This window comes from Anguilla rostrata, chromosome 7 (assembly GCF_018555375.3).
Source record: "Anguilla rostrata isolate EN2019 chromosome 7, ASM1855537v3, whole genome shotgun sequence".
NCBI classification, from domain to species: domain Eukaryota; kingdom Metazoa; phylum Chordata; class Actinopteri; order Anguilliformes; family Anguillidae; genus Anguilla; species Anguilla rostrata.
In genome coordinates this window covers 54,355,650-54,371,561 of record NC_057939.1, presented here as the reverse complement: position 1 = coordinate 54,371,561, position 15,912 = coordinate 54,355,650, and the positions used below count along the sequence as shown (strand labels likewise).

General features: G+C 39.7%; 1 protein-coding gene across 1 annotated transcript in view; it reads left to right on the top strand.

Annotated features, from left to right (window-relative positions):
* LOC135260066 (catenin alpha-2-like) overlaps positions 1–15,912 on the top strand; it is a 313,250-nt gene that overhangs the window by 38,785 nt on the left and 258,553 nt on the right. The window lies entirely within an intron of this gene.

Below are 15,912 nucleotides of genomic sequence, written 5' to 3'. Positions count from 1 at the left end.
TTATGATTGCCCCCAGCAAGACATGTTTGTCGAGTAAACAAACTAATATTATTAATGTTGATGTAAAGTGACCGTGAAATAATGTGACATTTGAGAGCGGATATATTTTGTAGACAGTACATTAACTGTGTTTTTTATGTTCTCAGTGTGCCACCAGGCAAATAATAAATAGGGACTTGTTCAGGGTTTAACTTTTCTTTTTTCTTTTTCTTTTTATTTATTTTTTGCGTCGCATTAAAGATTGTAAAATAGCTGTTTGGTCGGAGGTTGCACAGTAACCTAAAACATGACCTGGCGGCATTTTCCGTTTGTAAGTCAGCCACGCTCGTTGACGCAGTGAAATGATCAGAATGAATCTCAGACGTTATCGACATGCACCTTGAAACGATTCTACTGTCAAGGCGTGAACAGTGGAGATTATCAGTAGAATGGGCAGGGTGGGTAGGATGAAATCTGTGGGTGTATTCATATTAAGACAGGTAAACGGATATGAATGCACATCCATTCTATGGATGGAACGACTGAACTCAGGTTATTGATTTTTTTCCATCTTGTTTGTGTGCATGAAGCCAAGTCAAAAACATAATTTATGATATTCCTGTGTACACCCACACCAGCAGTAATCGGTCATTGAATGAAAACGAGAAACTCTATGAGAAGCCTTTAAAACCAGAGTGTTTTATGTTTGTGTTTTATGTTATGCCTTTCCAGTGTCTGTCTGGGAAAAAAAAAGGTACCTTTAATCCATTTTTAACCAAGGTTTACTCTAAAGCGGAGCTCGGATTTCAATTTATTTTAAATGAATGACTGGGGCTTTAGCTGACTTTAACTGCACAGTTCATCGGACGAGCAGCTGTGGGTGCTGGGCTGTTGTGAGACTCATCTAAGAAACAGATTGCTTAACCCTGTCTGGTCCCCAGAGGCCGTGTTTGGAAAGAGACCTGCTTTCTCTCGCTGGCTGGTTAAGTCTGAATTCCCTGGTTAATTTTTTATCCCTCTCTAGACACTGCGGGCTTAGCATCCACAATGAATGGGCGGCAGTGTAGTGTAATGAGTAAGGAACTGGTTCGATTCCCAGGTAGGAAACTGCCGTGAAGTGGCTGTTTTGCATTTCAAGTTTGTACAAGTAAACTGACCTTCCTGTCCACAATGTTATTAGATCTGACTGTAGTGAAGGTCGAGCTGTTCCGTGAATTCAAGAGGAGACATTCATGTGGTGTTGAAATCTACCTTATGTCAGCAATATTAATAGTGGTCGTGGTACTGGTTAATTCATTTTCTTCCTTTGAGCTGATATGGCTGTTCCTGTTTTTGTTCCAAAGGTTATGACTGATCTCTCCAGATATACCACAATTTGTATTTTTTTCTGGACAAACAAGTACATGCACTGCATTATGGGAAGAAGTAACAATGATAGTCCCAAAGGAATGCAGAGGACTTTAAAAAAAAACCTCCCACTGCAATTTTCATTGTAACTCGACAATGCAAACGACCTTCACACAGAGCTGTATCAATGAGACAACCTAAAAGTTCCTCATGAGTTCCCTTTTCTGCTTATTTTCAGATTGTTTTACCCTTTGGATATTTTTCCTCTGAACAGATTTTGAGATCAGCGAAAAGGTTATTTATTACCATTGAATCCACAGCTGATGAGTGGAATAATTGCACGCTTGTGCATTGTAATGACGCCTCCGTTTAGAAGAATATTTTTCATCATCAGTTTATTGGGCTGTGCAAATGAATCATAGGGTTGTGTGTAAATAATATACATCCATGCCTTTGTGCACCAAGTTTATTTACCTGTGCTGTCACTTGATTGCATAGCTTCTAACACAGCCGAATCAGGATTTGTGCTTTACGTGATAAACTAGTTTTTAATATTTATATTTACAGTTGTCAAGTTTTATTCTTTTTATCCCCTCATTTTAGGGCCTAGTCAATGCCGAGCAGAATTAGTAAAATCAACTCAGGTTAGGTCCAGAGTACAGGTTATATCCCCTGGACTAACATAAACTTTGACAGAGTTGATTTAACACTGACACTTTGGCTGCATACCAGTAGACATGGAAATAGATTTTGTATTAACACCAGGAATTCGTTTCAGATTTTTAAAAAACACATAGACAACTTTCTACTGCAAATCGTGACCAAATCATATTAGAAAATGTGTATTTTTAAGACAAAATTAATTTCCCTTCGATGTCCAGTGGATCATGAAATGGTATGAAAAATAAGCCTCAGTTATTATAGATGTCCTTTGGGGAAACTGCTTAGATTCATTACATTATTACCTGCTGTCTGAAACTCACTGCGTGGCTCTAGACCTTAATTGTTTTGTGCAAGCTGGGCTTTCCGCCATAATACAGTAAGAGATGTGGGCAACTGTGTTATCAAATCGGAAATCATCAAAAGATATTAATTACACCTTTACCATCAGACTACATCCTATTACAGGTTCAACGAGATGAATGGGAATTATCACCGGGAGTTTCACTCGTTTGTAATTTACTTTATGATTGCTTTCCAGTTTACTCTCCTCTAATCTTTATACCTTGAGCTGCCTCCTTAGACAAGCTTACTTCGGGTTGCCAGTAAGCACAGTGCAACCAAGAAGCATTTAAAATTATATGAATTAATATATTATATTCATATAATATGGGCCGACAACCGCGGTTTCACGAGCGATGCGGTTGTCGTTGGCAGGTTCGACGAGACGCGGGGGCTTGCAACTAAATCAAGAAAGCGGGACGTGTCCTGTCAACTATGGGAAAGTATTTAAAGTTTTAGCTGAGCGCCGCCTCCCACTGACCTCTGAGAGACAGCATCAGCCAAGATGCAGAGTTGAGGGAGGGACAATGCCTCAGGAGCTCCGGTTAAAATTACGAGTCTTAACCCCCCAACCCCGGGGAAGCCGAGAAGGAAGCTGTCTCCCTAACGTGGGGGGCCCAATCTGGAAGACGAAGGCTTGCGACAAAGAGCGCATACTCGCGGCTAAACAGCAATGAGATTGAGAGATAAAATGAAATTTACAGCAGGAGCTTGGTTCAGATAAACCACCACTCGCGTGTCTGAACTTTCAATAATGTATTTAAAGCTATGTTGGTACTATTAGTGAATCTGCTCCAATACTTGAGGCACCTTGAGCATGTTTGCTGAATGGATCGATTGGGGAGTTGAAGTTATTGTAGGATATGTAATGAAATTCATGAAGGAAGTAACATGTCAAATGACTTTTTAAAGGCACCAGTAAAATATTATACTGATGGTCCTTCAGTAATTCAGATTGACTTTGCAGAGCTGGCGCGCTTACAGTATTTCCATCAGACAGCAGGTTGCTATTGGAGACGTGCAGCCAATGAAAACAGGAGATTAAAGAAGGATATGTTTTGCCAAGTAGCCATACTGTGACCAAGGAGAAGGGAACCTTGTGGAATGTAGATGAAAGAAGTCTTGCTGTGATCTATTGACTGCCAACAACATCCACAGATTTAATCCTCACCTCAAGCATCAAATGAGCCAAAGGAATTAACTGATATAAAGAAGTATGAAAACATACTGCGTATTTACCTTTGTTGACGTAGCAAAATAAGATCATCATGCACTACTTCCAATAACTTATTTCAGAATTGCAACAGTGAACTTTTCAGTTCATTTTTCATTATTTGAATTAGCGACACCAATGATATCTGTATTTGTCTGTTCTTCAGACACAATAAAGCAGTGATTGGCTGGTTCAGTTTTAAATGTTCAGGCTGAGAATCTATGACTAAAAAAGAACGTTCGTTTCTCCTGCAATTCACTAGAAATGACATACCGTTGAATAAACAACACTGGAGCTAGCATTAATGAGGTAGTGCTCCATTAACAATGGCTCACAAGTAAGCTATATGTGTTTTTGAATATATATCAAGATGTGCTTCTGAACATATTTTTCAGAATAGAACAAAAATAAAAAGGACAGTGGAGAATAATAAAATGGCCGTTTATGTTGTAAATAGATTAGCTATTCAGACACGGTCCATAAACCATACAGCACAGACCTAATACTCTGCATTCAAGCAATAGCATTGGGGGGCATTGAATAATCTGTCCTCTGATCAAAAGGTGCTTTACCAGTATTTCATTCCCTCGTCCTGTTCTCTCTCAGTTAGCAACGATTTAAAATAGCGCATCTGGATCTGAAATTGAGACGTGAGCCAATGTCGGACCTTCAGCTTTTAGGCCGGTGTCATCCCAAGGCGTAGCGCAGGCACAGACGTGTCTCTCAGATTTCTTACACGAGGAACCTGCCTGCAGAATCCAGGTCTCTGATTAGCCTTTCATTAAAGCCTGTGTCAGAGCTGAACCGTAATTTGTTTTCCACTCTCTGTGACAGAATAGATTTCACATTTCACCTGATTGTGATGAGACTGCAAATGATGTTGCTACTGAAAAAACAAACAAAAAACAAAACAAAACAAAAAAACAGCTTCACATTTTTGAACACTGAACATATGGTGTCTTAGCTAGAAGAAAAAAAAAAGAAAAAGAAAGTATTGTGACCAAAATGTGATCTGATGTAAGGATGTAAGCCAATCAGTTCTTATCACAAACCCTTTGGCTTGCTGATCTTTGAGACAATGTGGATTTTTCTAAACGGGCCCCTTTGAACTTTCTGCATTATTAAACTCTTGAAAATGTGATCTGTGACCCTCAACAAATGCTCTAATACTCGTAATGAGAGCTGACGTTTTGCCATGACAAACATTACATTGACTAATGGCTCTTCAGTCAATTATGCTACCTCATAATTACCAGAACAAAGATGATAGAAACAATGCTTTAGTAAGGTAAGGGACCATTACCGGCAAAGAATGATGGGAATTTTCTAATTGTGGGCTTCTGAGGAGAATTCAGTGATGCAGAATATGTTCCGAAGGCCAGAACAGTGTTAAAGAGATCACCGTGATGATGTCAGGAAGTCTAGCAACTAAAGCTAATGTACTACACAATCATAATGCAGATGCTTATCAATGAAGAGGTAAGATGGTTTCCTTACGGCATACTTCACAGCAATGGTCCAGGTGCTGAGGTGCATTCTTCCTAATAAGCTCAACTGCCAAGCAGCAGCCTTCTCCTAATTTTCATTTGTTCTGACTCATTTTATTGGTCAGACAATAAAAGGTTTTAAAGGAGGGTTTAACAAGTTAAAACAGGTTGGTCACCACCTGGCTGCATCGAGTTCCTACGAGCACAAAAGCCCTATACTTAACCTGAATGCTGTTCCCCTTTCACTGAAATTTAAGTGTTTTAGTTTAGCACTCAAAGGAGGCTGAAGAACTTGGAGGGCATTTTGTAACCCTACACCAAATTACAGTAAACCAGTACATAGATGGATGTAGGTGGCAGTGGCTGGTGTTTAAGGTGATAGTTTTTTTTTAAGGGCGTCTGTTTTCAGCTTTCACAATATTTACACTCCTTCTGAAGTTCAGTAGTTTTTCTGCTGTCATTTTGCTTTAAAAAAATGACAAATATCTGAAGAACACAGTGCCGACGCCCATGTATGCAAAGTGAATGTAATATTTAGTATATACGCCGGCACTGACATAAAAATTAGTAGTTAGAGGTATACATACAGTAAAATCAGATAATGGTGGTCAGTACCACAAAATGTAGGTTTTTGCATGCAGTGATTGCTGGTGCTACCTTGCATTATACATTAGATAGCCTTTCATTAAGCACGCCAATACAGAGCCTGCTTGAAATAATTTAAAGCTTAATATCCAACTTTTACCATCCACTTTATTTTCCATGAAAGGTATTAAAGGTTGAAATTATGAAAAATGAATGAAGTCAGATTAAAAAATAAATAAATAATCTAAAAAAAAAAAAAAGACCTAAACATCTTTATGGCCATCTCCTTCTAAGCTAATGTGCCTGTTCACATCATGAAAACATGGAGCACCTGAATTAGTTTTTATTCAAACTGATCTCCTGTTGCTGTGGTCAAGTGTGCTGTGCATTTTTTCTGTGTAATTTTAAATGGTACAGTATGAAAATGTGACCGTCCACTTCTTGTGCATACCATTTATGATGTGTTTTTGCCCCCTTGTGGTAGACCTGTGTAATCGCTCCCAAATTAACTCATAAAAGAAGTCAGTTTCTCAAGCGCATCCTATATAGACAGGCCATTCAGGAACATTAAAAAATATGTATCAACAAAATAGATGCAGAGACATATTTTACAGCTGAAGCTGAAAACTTGTTTTAAAAAAATGAGGTGAGTTGCAGTTGTTCATCCATTGCTCAGTTACTGCACAAACTGCATTTATGAAACGTAATTATGAAAATTACATCTTTGTTGCAACAAATTCAATGGAGTTAAATCACTGTTAACAGTACATTGGCACATGCAATTTATGGGTTGAGATAAAAAAGATTTCCCTGACCACAGTTGTAATGGTAATTACCATGGCAAATATGTATATAATTTACTATCCTGTCATTATTCTCATAAACAATAGGACTGTACCATGCAGGACATGCATTTTATTCAGGATGTAAAGCTTACAAGGATTTTAAAATGGAGTCACAGAGGTCGACTGCATTCTTTACTTTTAACGCAGGCAAGTCTTACAAAAGGCCAGTGTTATGGAATTGGCTGTGTGCTCCAAATTCGTCTGATCTCATTCTGTTTTTTCTGCATTTATTTTAAGTGCGAGACTCCCTGTCATGGAGAAAAGGGATGAATTCAGATACATTTATTTTATTTTATGTTACCATGGACCTGTATGATGACCGCTATGATGATGATAATGATGATGATGATGATGATTAACTTTCACAATCATCCTTCTGTAAGAATGGATCTGCCAGAAAGAAATATCTTAAACTGGAACTAAATATCTTAGAACAGGAACAGAGGAACTCAATCTTCAGCTGCTGTTTTGCTTTGCTGCATGAACGGTGTGAAATAAAGAACAATCTCACCATTTCATTACATTGGAGCAAAAGTCTAAAATGTGTGTGTGTGTGTGTGTGTGTGTGCGTGTGTGTCTATCTGTAGTAGATTATTAAACATCATTTCATTTATGCAAGGCACAAAGACCACAATAATATCTCGCCAGTGGAAAACACCAATAATGTCGCTTCATTATGACGGTACACTTATAGTAAAGTTTTATGTATGTCATGTAGCAAGTGAATGTTGCATGTTTATTATAAATTTGTATGCAGTGTTAGTTTAGATTAATGATGGACTTCATAACTTCTGCCTCTTCAGTCTGTGGGGATCCCACCTACTAATATAAACACAGAAAGTCATATCTGTTCTGGTAACTACGGTAACTACAGAACAAACTTATAGTTAAGAGCTGAAAAGGCATAAATGAGCTGAGAACTGAGCCGGGTGTGATATACAGTTCCAATTTATGCCACATTCCAACCCTCCCACATTCTAATGTGGCGATTATATTAAGAGCTGGCTCAGCAAAAACTTCATTACGGCGCACATTGTAAGTGCATATTTAAATAAAATGGTTACCGGTGTGAGCGGTGAGCACGGAACTTCTCTTCGCTCTCGCGGTAATTTTAATCCAAATCATTCGGCTTGCCTGGCTCTGAAATTAAATTAAAGCAAATAAATTATGCAGGTGGAGTGTTAATGAATAAACCGGGACATTAACGCTAATATTCCAGAACACAAGTCCCTGGACCGTGAACATTACAGCATAAGCGGCAGTTGTATATCTAATCAGTGCTCATATTTACATAGCTTTGTACGTTCGAGCCGCACATTCTGTAGATCAGTTGTTTTACGCAGCAGAGCTGGCTGTAGGATCAGGTGACTGAAGGGCACGATTCATTTTTTTCCCCATTTATTATTAGACAAGCCCCCTTTTTATAGGCAACCACATTATTCCCAGGCTAAACACCTCTTCATGTTCTAATTTGAGTTCAGTGGGCTGGTGATTATAATCTGAGATTTATATCCAGGCTGTGATAATTGCAGTTGGCCCAAAATAGACCTGCGTCTGGGCGATGACCTTTGATTCAAAGACAAGAGGGCCAGTTCAAATGGACCTGTGATTTAAATGATCTCACTCGAGTACCTGGGGTAGAAACCCCCCACATTCCCTCAGTTTGCATGCCGTGCTTGGCCTGCCTCACCATTTTTCATCCTCTTTTCAGGAGTGAATAGGGTTGCCAGCTGCTTGGTTTTTGACTGGAATGGTTTTTTGGTTAAAAAATTATTTAAAAGGTTCTTTCTCATAAAGCTTATTGTTGATGCCACTGTTGTTAATTTACCGGTTCTCTTGCTTCCCTCACAAACACCCGGTGGTCAGCCAATGCAGCTCCAACTCTTACAAGCTGTGCATCTTCGCCGGGTTTAGAGTTATCTTGTCAACACGACCTCTGCTCACACTGGGACGTTGACTAACCAATCAGATCCAGGAGATGTTCAGCCCCAATCCAAAGCAGCCATCATAAAATGGTCTTTTCAGCCCACCAGCAACAGGACTCCTGTTTGGCCATTCTGTAGGTCTTCTCAGATCAATGCACCGAGAAAAGAGAATCAATGCAAAGAAGGAACAAGTGTAGAAAAATTCACTTTCATTGTATATTCAGCTGTCCAGTCTGAGTGGAGAGCACAGGACCCCTGAAACTAGAGCTCCACCACCATGTAAGTCATGACTGATGCTTCTGGCTTCTGAGTACTGCCTAACCACCGACTTCTAAGGATTCCATCAGAAAATATGACAGTGCAGATGCACTGCTCACTGCTTACAGAATAATAATAGTGAAATGTATATGTCAGATCATTTGTCAGAGGGATTCTTTCATTGATCTCTGCACTTACAAAATATATCCACTCTGGTTTTCTTTACAGTAACAAACACATCACGATAAAGACAAAAAACCCCCAAAAAACTCAATTTTGAGTCTGAATGAAAATTGCATATAAAATGTAACTTCTTTTTTTTAGATGTACTGTTCTATTTCCTCAGTTTCTCTGCAAGTATAAGTGTACTATTATTTCTGTTGTTTTGAAAAAAAAGGGATTTGAAAAAATAAAAGGTTACATGGTGTAAATAGCACCCGTTGTCCACAGCCTGACACACTTCTTTGCTTTTTAATGAGACAATCACAGCACACTGCTAATCCACACAGGTCTGCAGCTGCATTAGCATTTCATTCTGTGTTTCAGCATTTTGTGTACAGGTCTCCCCTGTGTATTGACTTGCATTGTGAGATTATCTGGTTAGTGGCATGCATAATTTGCCTTTTTAGGCACAGCAAACAATATCCATGAATTTATTCAGTTTATTTTTATTGGCCATCACAGACACCTGCAAAATATAATAAAATACAATATAAAATGATCAATATACCCAGGGGGAAATAAGTGCAGTCAATTGAAACCTTTGAAAAAATGCTAGTGCGTCTTCAACTGAAAAATTCTGACTCCTACGTATTTTGCTGACCATGGGGTCATAGAGTTAGTCCTTTTCAAACTGCTTTCATGGAAAAACGACATAATAGAGATTAAAATTTTTTGGAAGCTGACTGGCACATCTTTACTGCATTTCATAAATGTTTGTGCTCCAGCAAACCACAGAAATCCCCTTCTTCTTCTTCCTGCATTATCTTTATGGAATAACTGCAAGATGAAAATCCATTCTTTTAAAAAAAAAAAAAAGATTGAAAAAGTACAACCACATACTGCCGTACACTGTAAGTGCAGTATTCTGCAAGGGATGACATTTTGGATTCTGAAAAAAAGAGTTTCAATGTGCTGGTCATGGAATAGATTAGTGTGGCAGAATCATAGCCATGCTCCCAGATGTTAAATCATTCATTTCAGCCCACACTGCACCCACAAGCCCGCAAGCTCCGCTCACACTGCTTTTGTACAACAATATTATCAATTATCCAGCTTTGTTCACGCGTACCAATGTTTCAGAATTCACATGCAGCTAATGCGCCGTGTTCCTTGCTTCGTCTAGCAGTTATTCCATAAAGATAATGCAGAAAGAAGAAGAAGAAGGGAATTTCTGTGGCTAGCTGGAGAGCACAAATATTTATGAAATTCAGTGAAGATGTGCCAGTCAGCTACAAAAACCGAAGGAGGTTTAACCAAATGCATGGGTATCTGGTGGGTATCTCGTTAAGCCCAGCCCACAACATAAGTGTGACAACACAAGTGTGACATGGCGAGTGTGACATCAGCTCTGGACAGAGTAAAGAGGAAAAGTGTGGGGAAGCCATATTCAAATTTTCTTCCACAGCCTGTTGTACAATATGTCACTGAAAATCCATGCGCTTGGTATGGCAAGCGCCTTCTGTAGACATAATGGTGCGTGCGTGTGAGTGTGTATGAGTATGTTTGTGTGTGTGTGTGTGTGTGTGTGTGGGGGGGGGGGGGGGGGGGGGCGCTATGGTGAATAATAAAAGGAAGGGGTGGTGAAAATCTTCGGCAGCACTGTGGCATGTGTCAAACGCATCAACAGGGAAATCATTGAATGTGATTTGTGACTGACAGGGTGTAATTCATCTGACACGGCTGGTGTACAGCTGGGTGCGCCACTGTTGGGATTAAGGGTTCTGATAATGCCGCTCTGATGGCGTGCGATTTGAAAAGCCGAGCGTTTCCATCTGAGGCGAGAACAAACGGTGACATTTCACCAAATGTTTATTCATGAATTTCATTTTCTTTCTCGCGATGTTGTTTCTCAAATATTATCGGCGCTCTATTTCTGGAGCGGCCCGGCTCAGCTTCGGCGTGAGCGAGCGTTCGTGTCGCATCCGCAGCGCACTGTGGCGACGAGCTCACGCGTTTCAACAAGCGCCACGCGCAATAAAGCAAAACAGCCGGGATCAAATTAGCTTACGCAAATCAGCCAGGCGTTTTCATAAATGCCAGTCTGGATTTTTGTATAGGAAGAAACGGGAAACCATGGTAACACGAGACAGTCTGCTCATCATTTTGCGGCAGGAAAGGCTATTAAGTTAGGAAAATCCACACTTTCAAAAAACTCCCATTTTCATAGTGAATAGAAACCCTGCATGTGATCCACACATTTTATAAACAAAGCTGAAATTATTGCGGAGAAATCACAAGATTTACAGTACATACCTTAAATTTGAAAAAAAAAAAAAGAAACAAAACAAAACGGGCTTACTCAGAAAGCCAAAACACTTTTAAAATCATTTTATTGGAAATGAACTGTTTAATTTTGGTAATTGAGTTAACGGGTACATTTTTAGATATTCAGAGCAATATTTTCCTTCTAGCTGTTTGTGCCAGGATAATGCAATGATGGTTTTATTATGCAAATTGTCAAGATTCTCGAGTAAATGCATGAAATACATCATTCACAATCTGCCACGTGACAGCTGATCCACAATGATAATGGCCTTGACAGACTGTTGAATGTGCGCATGTGTGTGTGAGCATGTGTATATGCATGTATGAGTGTATGCATATGATGTGTGTGTGTTTGTGTAGGGGAGAGAGAGGGCGCGGGAGAGTTAACCTCTATTTTATAACTTTTTCTTTCACCTCCTCTGACCCAAATTGTTAACCTTCACTGGACATCTTCCTCTTTCTTTGCGAAAAAGATAAAAGCAAAAACTCCTTGGGAAGATGCCGTAAAAAAATAATATATATATATTTTTTCCTTTATTTGACCATGCTGGAAAAAAAAGTACAGAAAGTAAGCTGTGCAAGAAAGTAGGCTACAGACAGCAACAATAGCATGCCACTAGTCTCCTCACTAGTATTTATGCGATATTACTGTACAGCGAACAATGGCTTCTTCTTTTCTTCTCCTAGTTTTCCATGTCCATCAAGGCATAATATTGACTCTCTCATGGAAGATTGGTGTTGTATTTCTCCCACGGAATTCCGAAACTGCTAGACTTTGTCTCTCTGGCACAAAACAATCCTAACCGGCTACATTTCACGAGCCTGGCGTTCCTCCAGTCTGTTCACTGCGTGTATATGTAACCATTATGTATTCTGTAATGACGATGGGGGGGCAATCATGGGGCAATCATGGAGGGTTGAACAACAGATGAACAATCTTTCATATTCCTTGCTCTAGATTTTCCACATGATGTACTGAGGAACAAGACCAATTTATCAAAGCAATCTGGACATTGCTGTAAATTAACCTTCGACACCATTATATTTTCATCCTTAAGGGGAAAATGAATAGAAACAGGTACGTCAGTCTGTGTCAGTTTTTTTTTTTCTCCAGCCAGCAGTGAGACCTTTTAAAAAGCCACCGATTCACCAAAAGCAGGAGAAGACCAATGCAGAGCTATAGGCGCTTGTGATCACACAGCTAATTCTCTTCCTCAAGGGTACGGGAAAGGTCGCGGACTGACATCCTCATTGTTTGATATTGGCTCCGGGTTTGTCTCATTTCATATTCCACGGAAACATGAACTCGGTTCCCCGTGCTAATCTATTAAATACATTTTTGACAGGCTGCCAGCCGAACAAACAATCTGAGCCTGCGCTAGCAAGCAGCACAAAAACATTATGCCTGGAAATTGGAAAATGTGCGGTGATTTCCATTGGAGGTTATGATGCACATTGCATTTGGAAATAATTAATGTTGAAAACAGGAATATCTCAAAATGGATTGTACTCATCTGTGTGGAGGCATAAATCACGTTGCTTTCTTGAGTTCTGTTTAGATATTTGTAAACAATTGTTCCAAAAAAAAAAAAATTTAAATAATGAAATAAAATCTATGAATGTACATTTGTTCCAACTGGAAAGTGTGCTTATTGCTTTACTGTAGTTAGTTTAACTTAATGCTGGGCTTTTGAGGTTATACCATGTCCTTACATGTCCTTATTATGCCATCAAATAGGCCTCTTGCATTCTATGGGGGATTTACTTGTAAGTACACAGTTAGGGTTAGGGTTAGGGTAGAGTCACAGAGTAACGTTCTGATAGATTCTCATAAAATAGTAACACAGAATCCTGCAGTCATCGGCAGCAATGAATTATGGGCAATGGCAGTTGGCAGTCGAGTTAAATGCTGACCAGTGTTCACCCTTTAAGCTAATACCACTGGTTTGTGCTGATAATAGTGGCTCGCTGTTCAAGCATCGCACCATGGTACCATTTTACACTTGTGTGCATTTATCTCCTCTTATTATTCGGAAAAAAAGGTATTATTCTTCACAGAGATCAACTGCAGCACAAGGAGTACCCACTCAATAAGCGACTGCTGTAAAATCATGTTTGGCTGATGAATTAATTCAGAGCTGGCCCCTGTCTAGCCTTTAGTGAACCCTTATGCGGAGAGTTTGACCCCGCCCCCCCCCCCCCAGGCCATGGACCGAGCGGAATATGGAGAGTAGCCCTCTCAGAGCTGGTCGGGGGCATCAGCGTTTGGTCTCCGCTGCTGATGTTAAGTCAGAGTGGTGTTGATTGTCAAGGTCTCACATTTAAGGTGAAACCTCAGAGAGAGAGAGAGAGAGAGAGAGGCCCGGGGAGGCAGAAACAGAAGCCAACCGAAAGGTCGAGCGAAATACAAATTATTCCTGTTACGAGCGCAGGCATGGCACAGTTTCTGTTGTTACGGGAGAACACAGAGCGTCCCAGTGTTCTCGAACGCTGTGGCAGGACGTTTGCGCTCGATTCTGGCCTGTTACAGAACATGCCGTAATGAGATCACAGCCAAAAGGCGAGAGGATTCACCCGCAGTCAGCTGCAACAGTCGTTATGACAGAGCACGGAGAGTCACAGTCTGCTACGGCATCATAAACCAACCCCTGAGTTTATTTATTTTTTTAATCTCCAGAATTTAAACTAACTGCACTTTTCCATCTGTTCTGTTAGTCTTCCAGTGGCTCATTTTACAGCTGGATACTTCTCGACAGGAACAGTGGGAGCGGGGCCAAAAACCCTATTAGCGTCGCTTGCATTGGTTCCTCCAATCGCGGCCAATACTGCATGAAGCATAACACCTCTGTAGTGTTTCTCTTCCATACCAATTGTACAAATAAATTCTACACCTGTGGGATGAAGGAGAAAGTGTATTTTATAACCAAATGTTTTGAACCTCGCTTTTTGTGTACCTGTGCTCTCACAGGAGTAGATGGCAGTAATGTACAGTATCTGGGGGAACGGCAACCAATCAACAGCCATGTTACAGACAGGAAGTGAGCTGATTGAAATAACTTAACCAGCTCATCCTGGGGGGATTTTCTTTTTACTTTGTTGCTTTACTTTTCTACTAGTTCCTACTTTTTGCCCTTTCCACTGTTCCTTAGAAACCCTGTCAAATTAGTCTTTGGACAAGTAAAAAGCCAGATTTTTCTGTCCATATGACCTCCACACAAATGCTGAGGTCATCAGAAAAGAGGACCAGTGCAAAAGCTCATCAAAGTGTTTGTACAATAGTCCGGCTGCAGATGGACGTCAGGCAGAAACAAAAGATGCATCCAAGATGATACTCTCCACTTCCCTCAGCATGTGTACATGCTCACTGGCTGTGTCTCAGCTCAATGTTGCTGCAAATGGAAGTGACCTGTAGACTGCATGTTTCCTAAATGCAGGCCGATGAACGTAAAGGATAAACAGATGGTAAAACTGAAGGCAGCCCATTGGAATAGCGATCGATTCTGGAAACGATATCGCCCTAAAAACTGTTGCTTTATCTGAGTGATAAAACATGTTGTGCAAGCAGCGTGTGCGAAGCTAGGATCATGCTGTGAAATCAGCAGCGTAGAGCTACGGGAAAGAAGAAGAAGAAAAAAAAAACGAGGAAAGAGTAGTGTTTTCTCTATCGAGTGAGAGGGAAATGAAACGTGAAATTGCGGTTTCCTCAAATGCCTATTGAATAAACGATTACACTTTCTTTACATTATTCCCCTTCTACTGTGAACTGAAGTGCGTGTAATTTTCACAGTGATTTCTCAAAAGTATTATTTTTTTTCTCCTTACAAGACGTTTTGAAGCAATATATGTGAAGCAGCTTATCTATTTATATTTACCCTTGATGAAAGTTACCAAAAAAAGAGTGAAACTGTAAAATTTACAGCTAACGCACTTGCATTGTAGTGTATACACAAGCCTCTCGTTTATCATAACAGGGCATAACATAGCATAATTATGAGAAGAGGCCCAACAATGCTCACCATTTTCCTGACTAAATTAGTGCTCTGATTATCTACAGACTAGATAGTATCTAACACCGTATCAAGCCTGGTCTTGAAAATCCCCAGAGTTTCTTCCTCTACTACATGACCTGGCAAGCTATTCCACATTGACTACTCACCATGTAAAAAATGTCTGTACGGAATTTTCCTTTTGCTAATTTCCATTTATGTCCCCTCTTTCTGCAATCTCAATATCTTGTAGTTCACATCGCTGATTCCTTCTATGAAATTAAAAGCCTCAATCAAGTCTCCTTTTACTAAGCTTGAAGAAATTAAGCATCTTAACTCTTTACTCAAAACTTTTATCTTTCATACCAGGAATCGATTTAGTTGCTCTTCTTTGAGCCTTTTCCAGAGCCTCTGTGTCTTTCTTGTTCTACGGTCCCCAGAACTGGACACAGTGCTCCAAGTGTGGTCTTACAATTTGTTACGAATATATTGTTTAAGTATAACTTCCTTGGATTTATACTCAATACTTTTGGCTGTATATGCGATAATCCTGTTGGCCTTTTTTACTCCCAAAAGTGAGTGTAATTAAATTTATGAAAAATCACTTCTTATGATTATTCATATGCACTGCTTCAAACATCAAGTATGTGACTAGAAGTGTACTGCGGTTAATTAATTTTCTTCCGTTGGTATTTCAAATTCAAAAAAAGCACAACTCAATGCAATTTTGCTTTTTATTTCATTGTATCTGTCACATGACCAATTCAGGTACCTTCTGCCAAAGTTGTTCATTGTTCT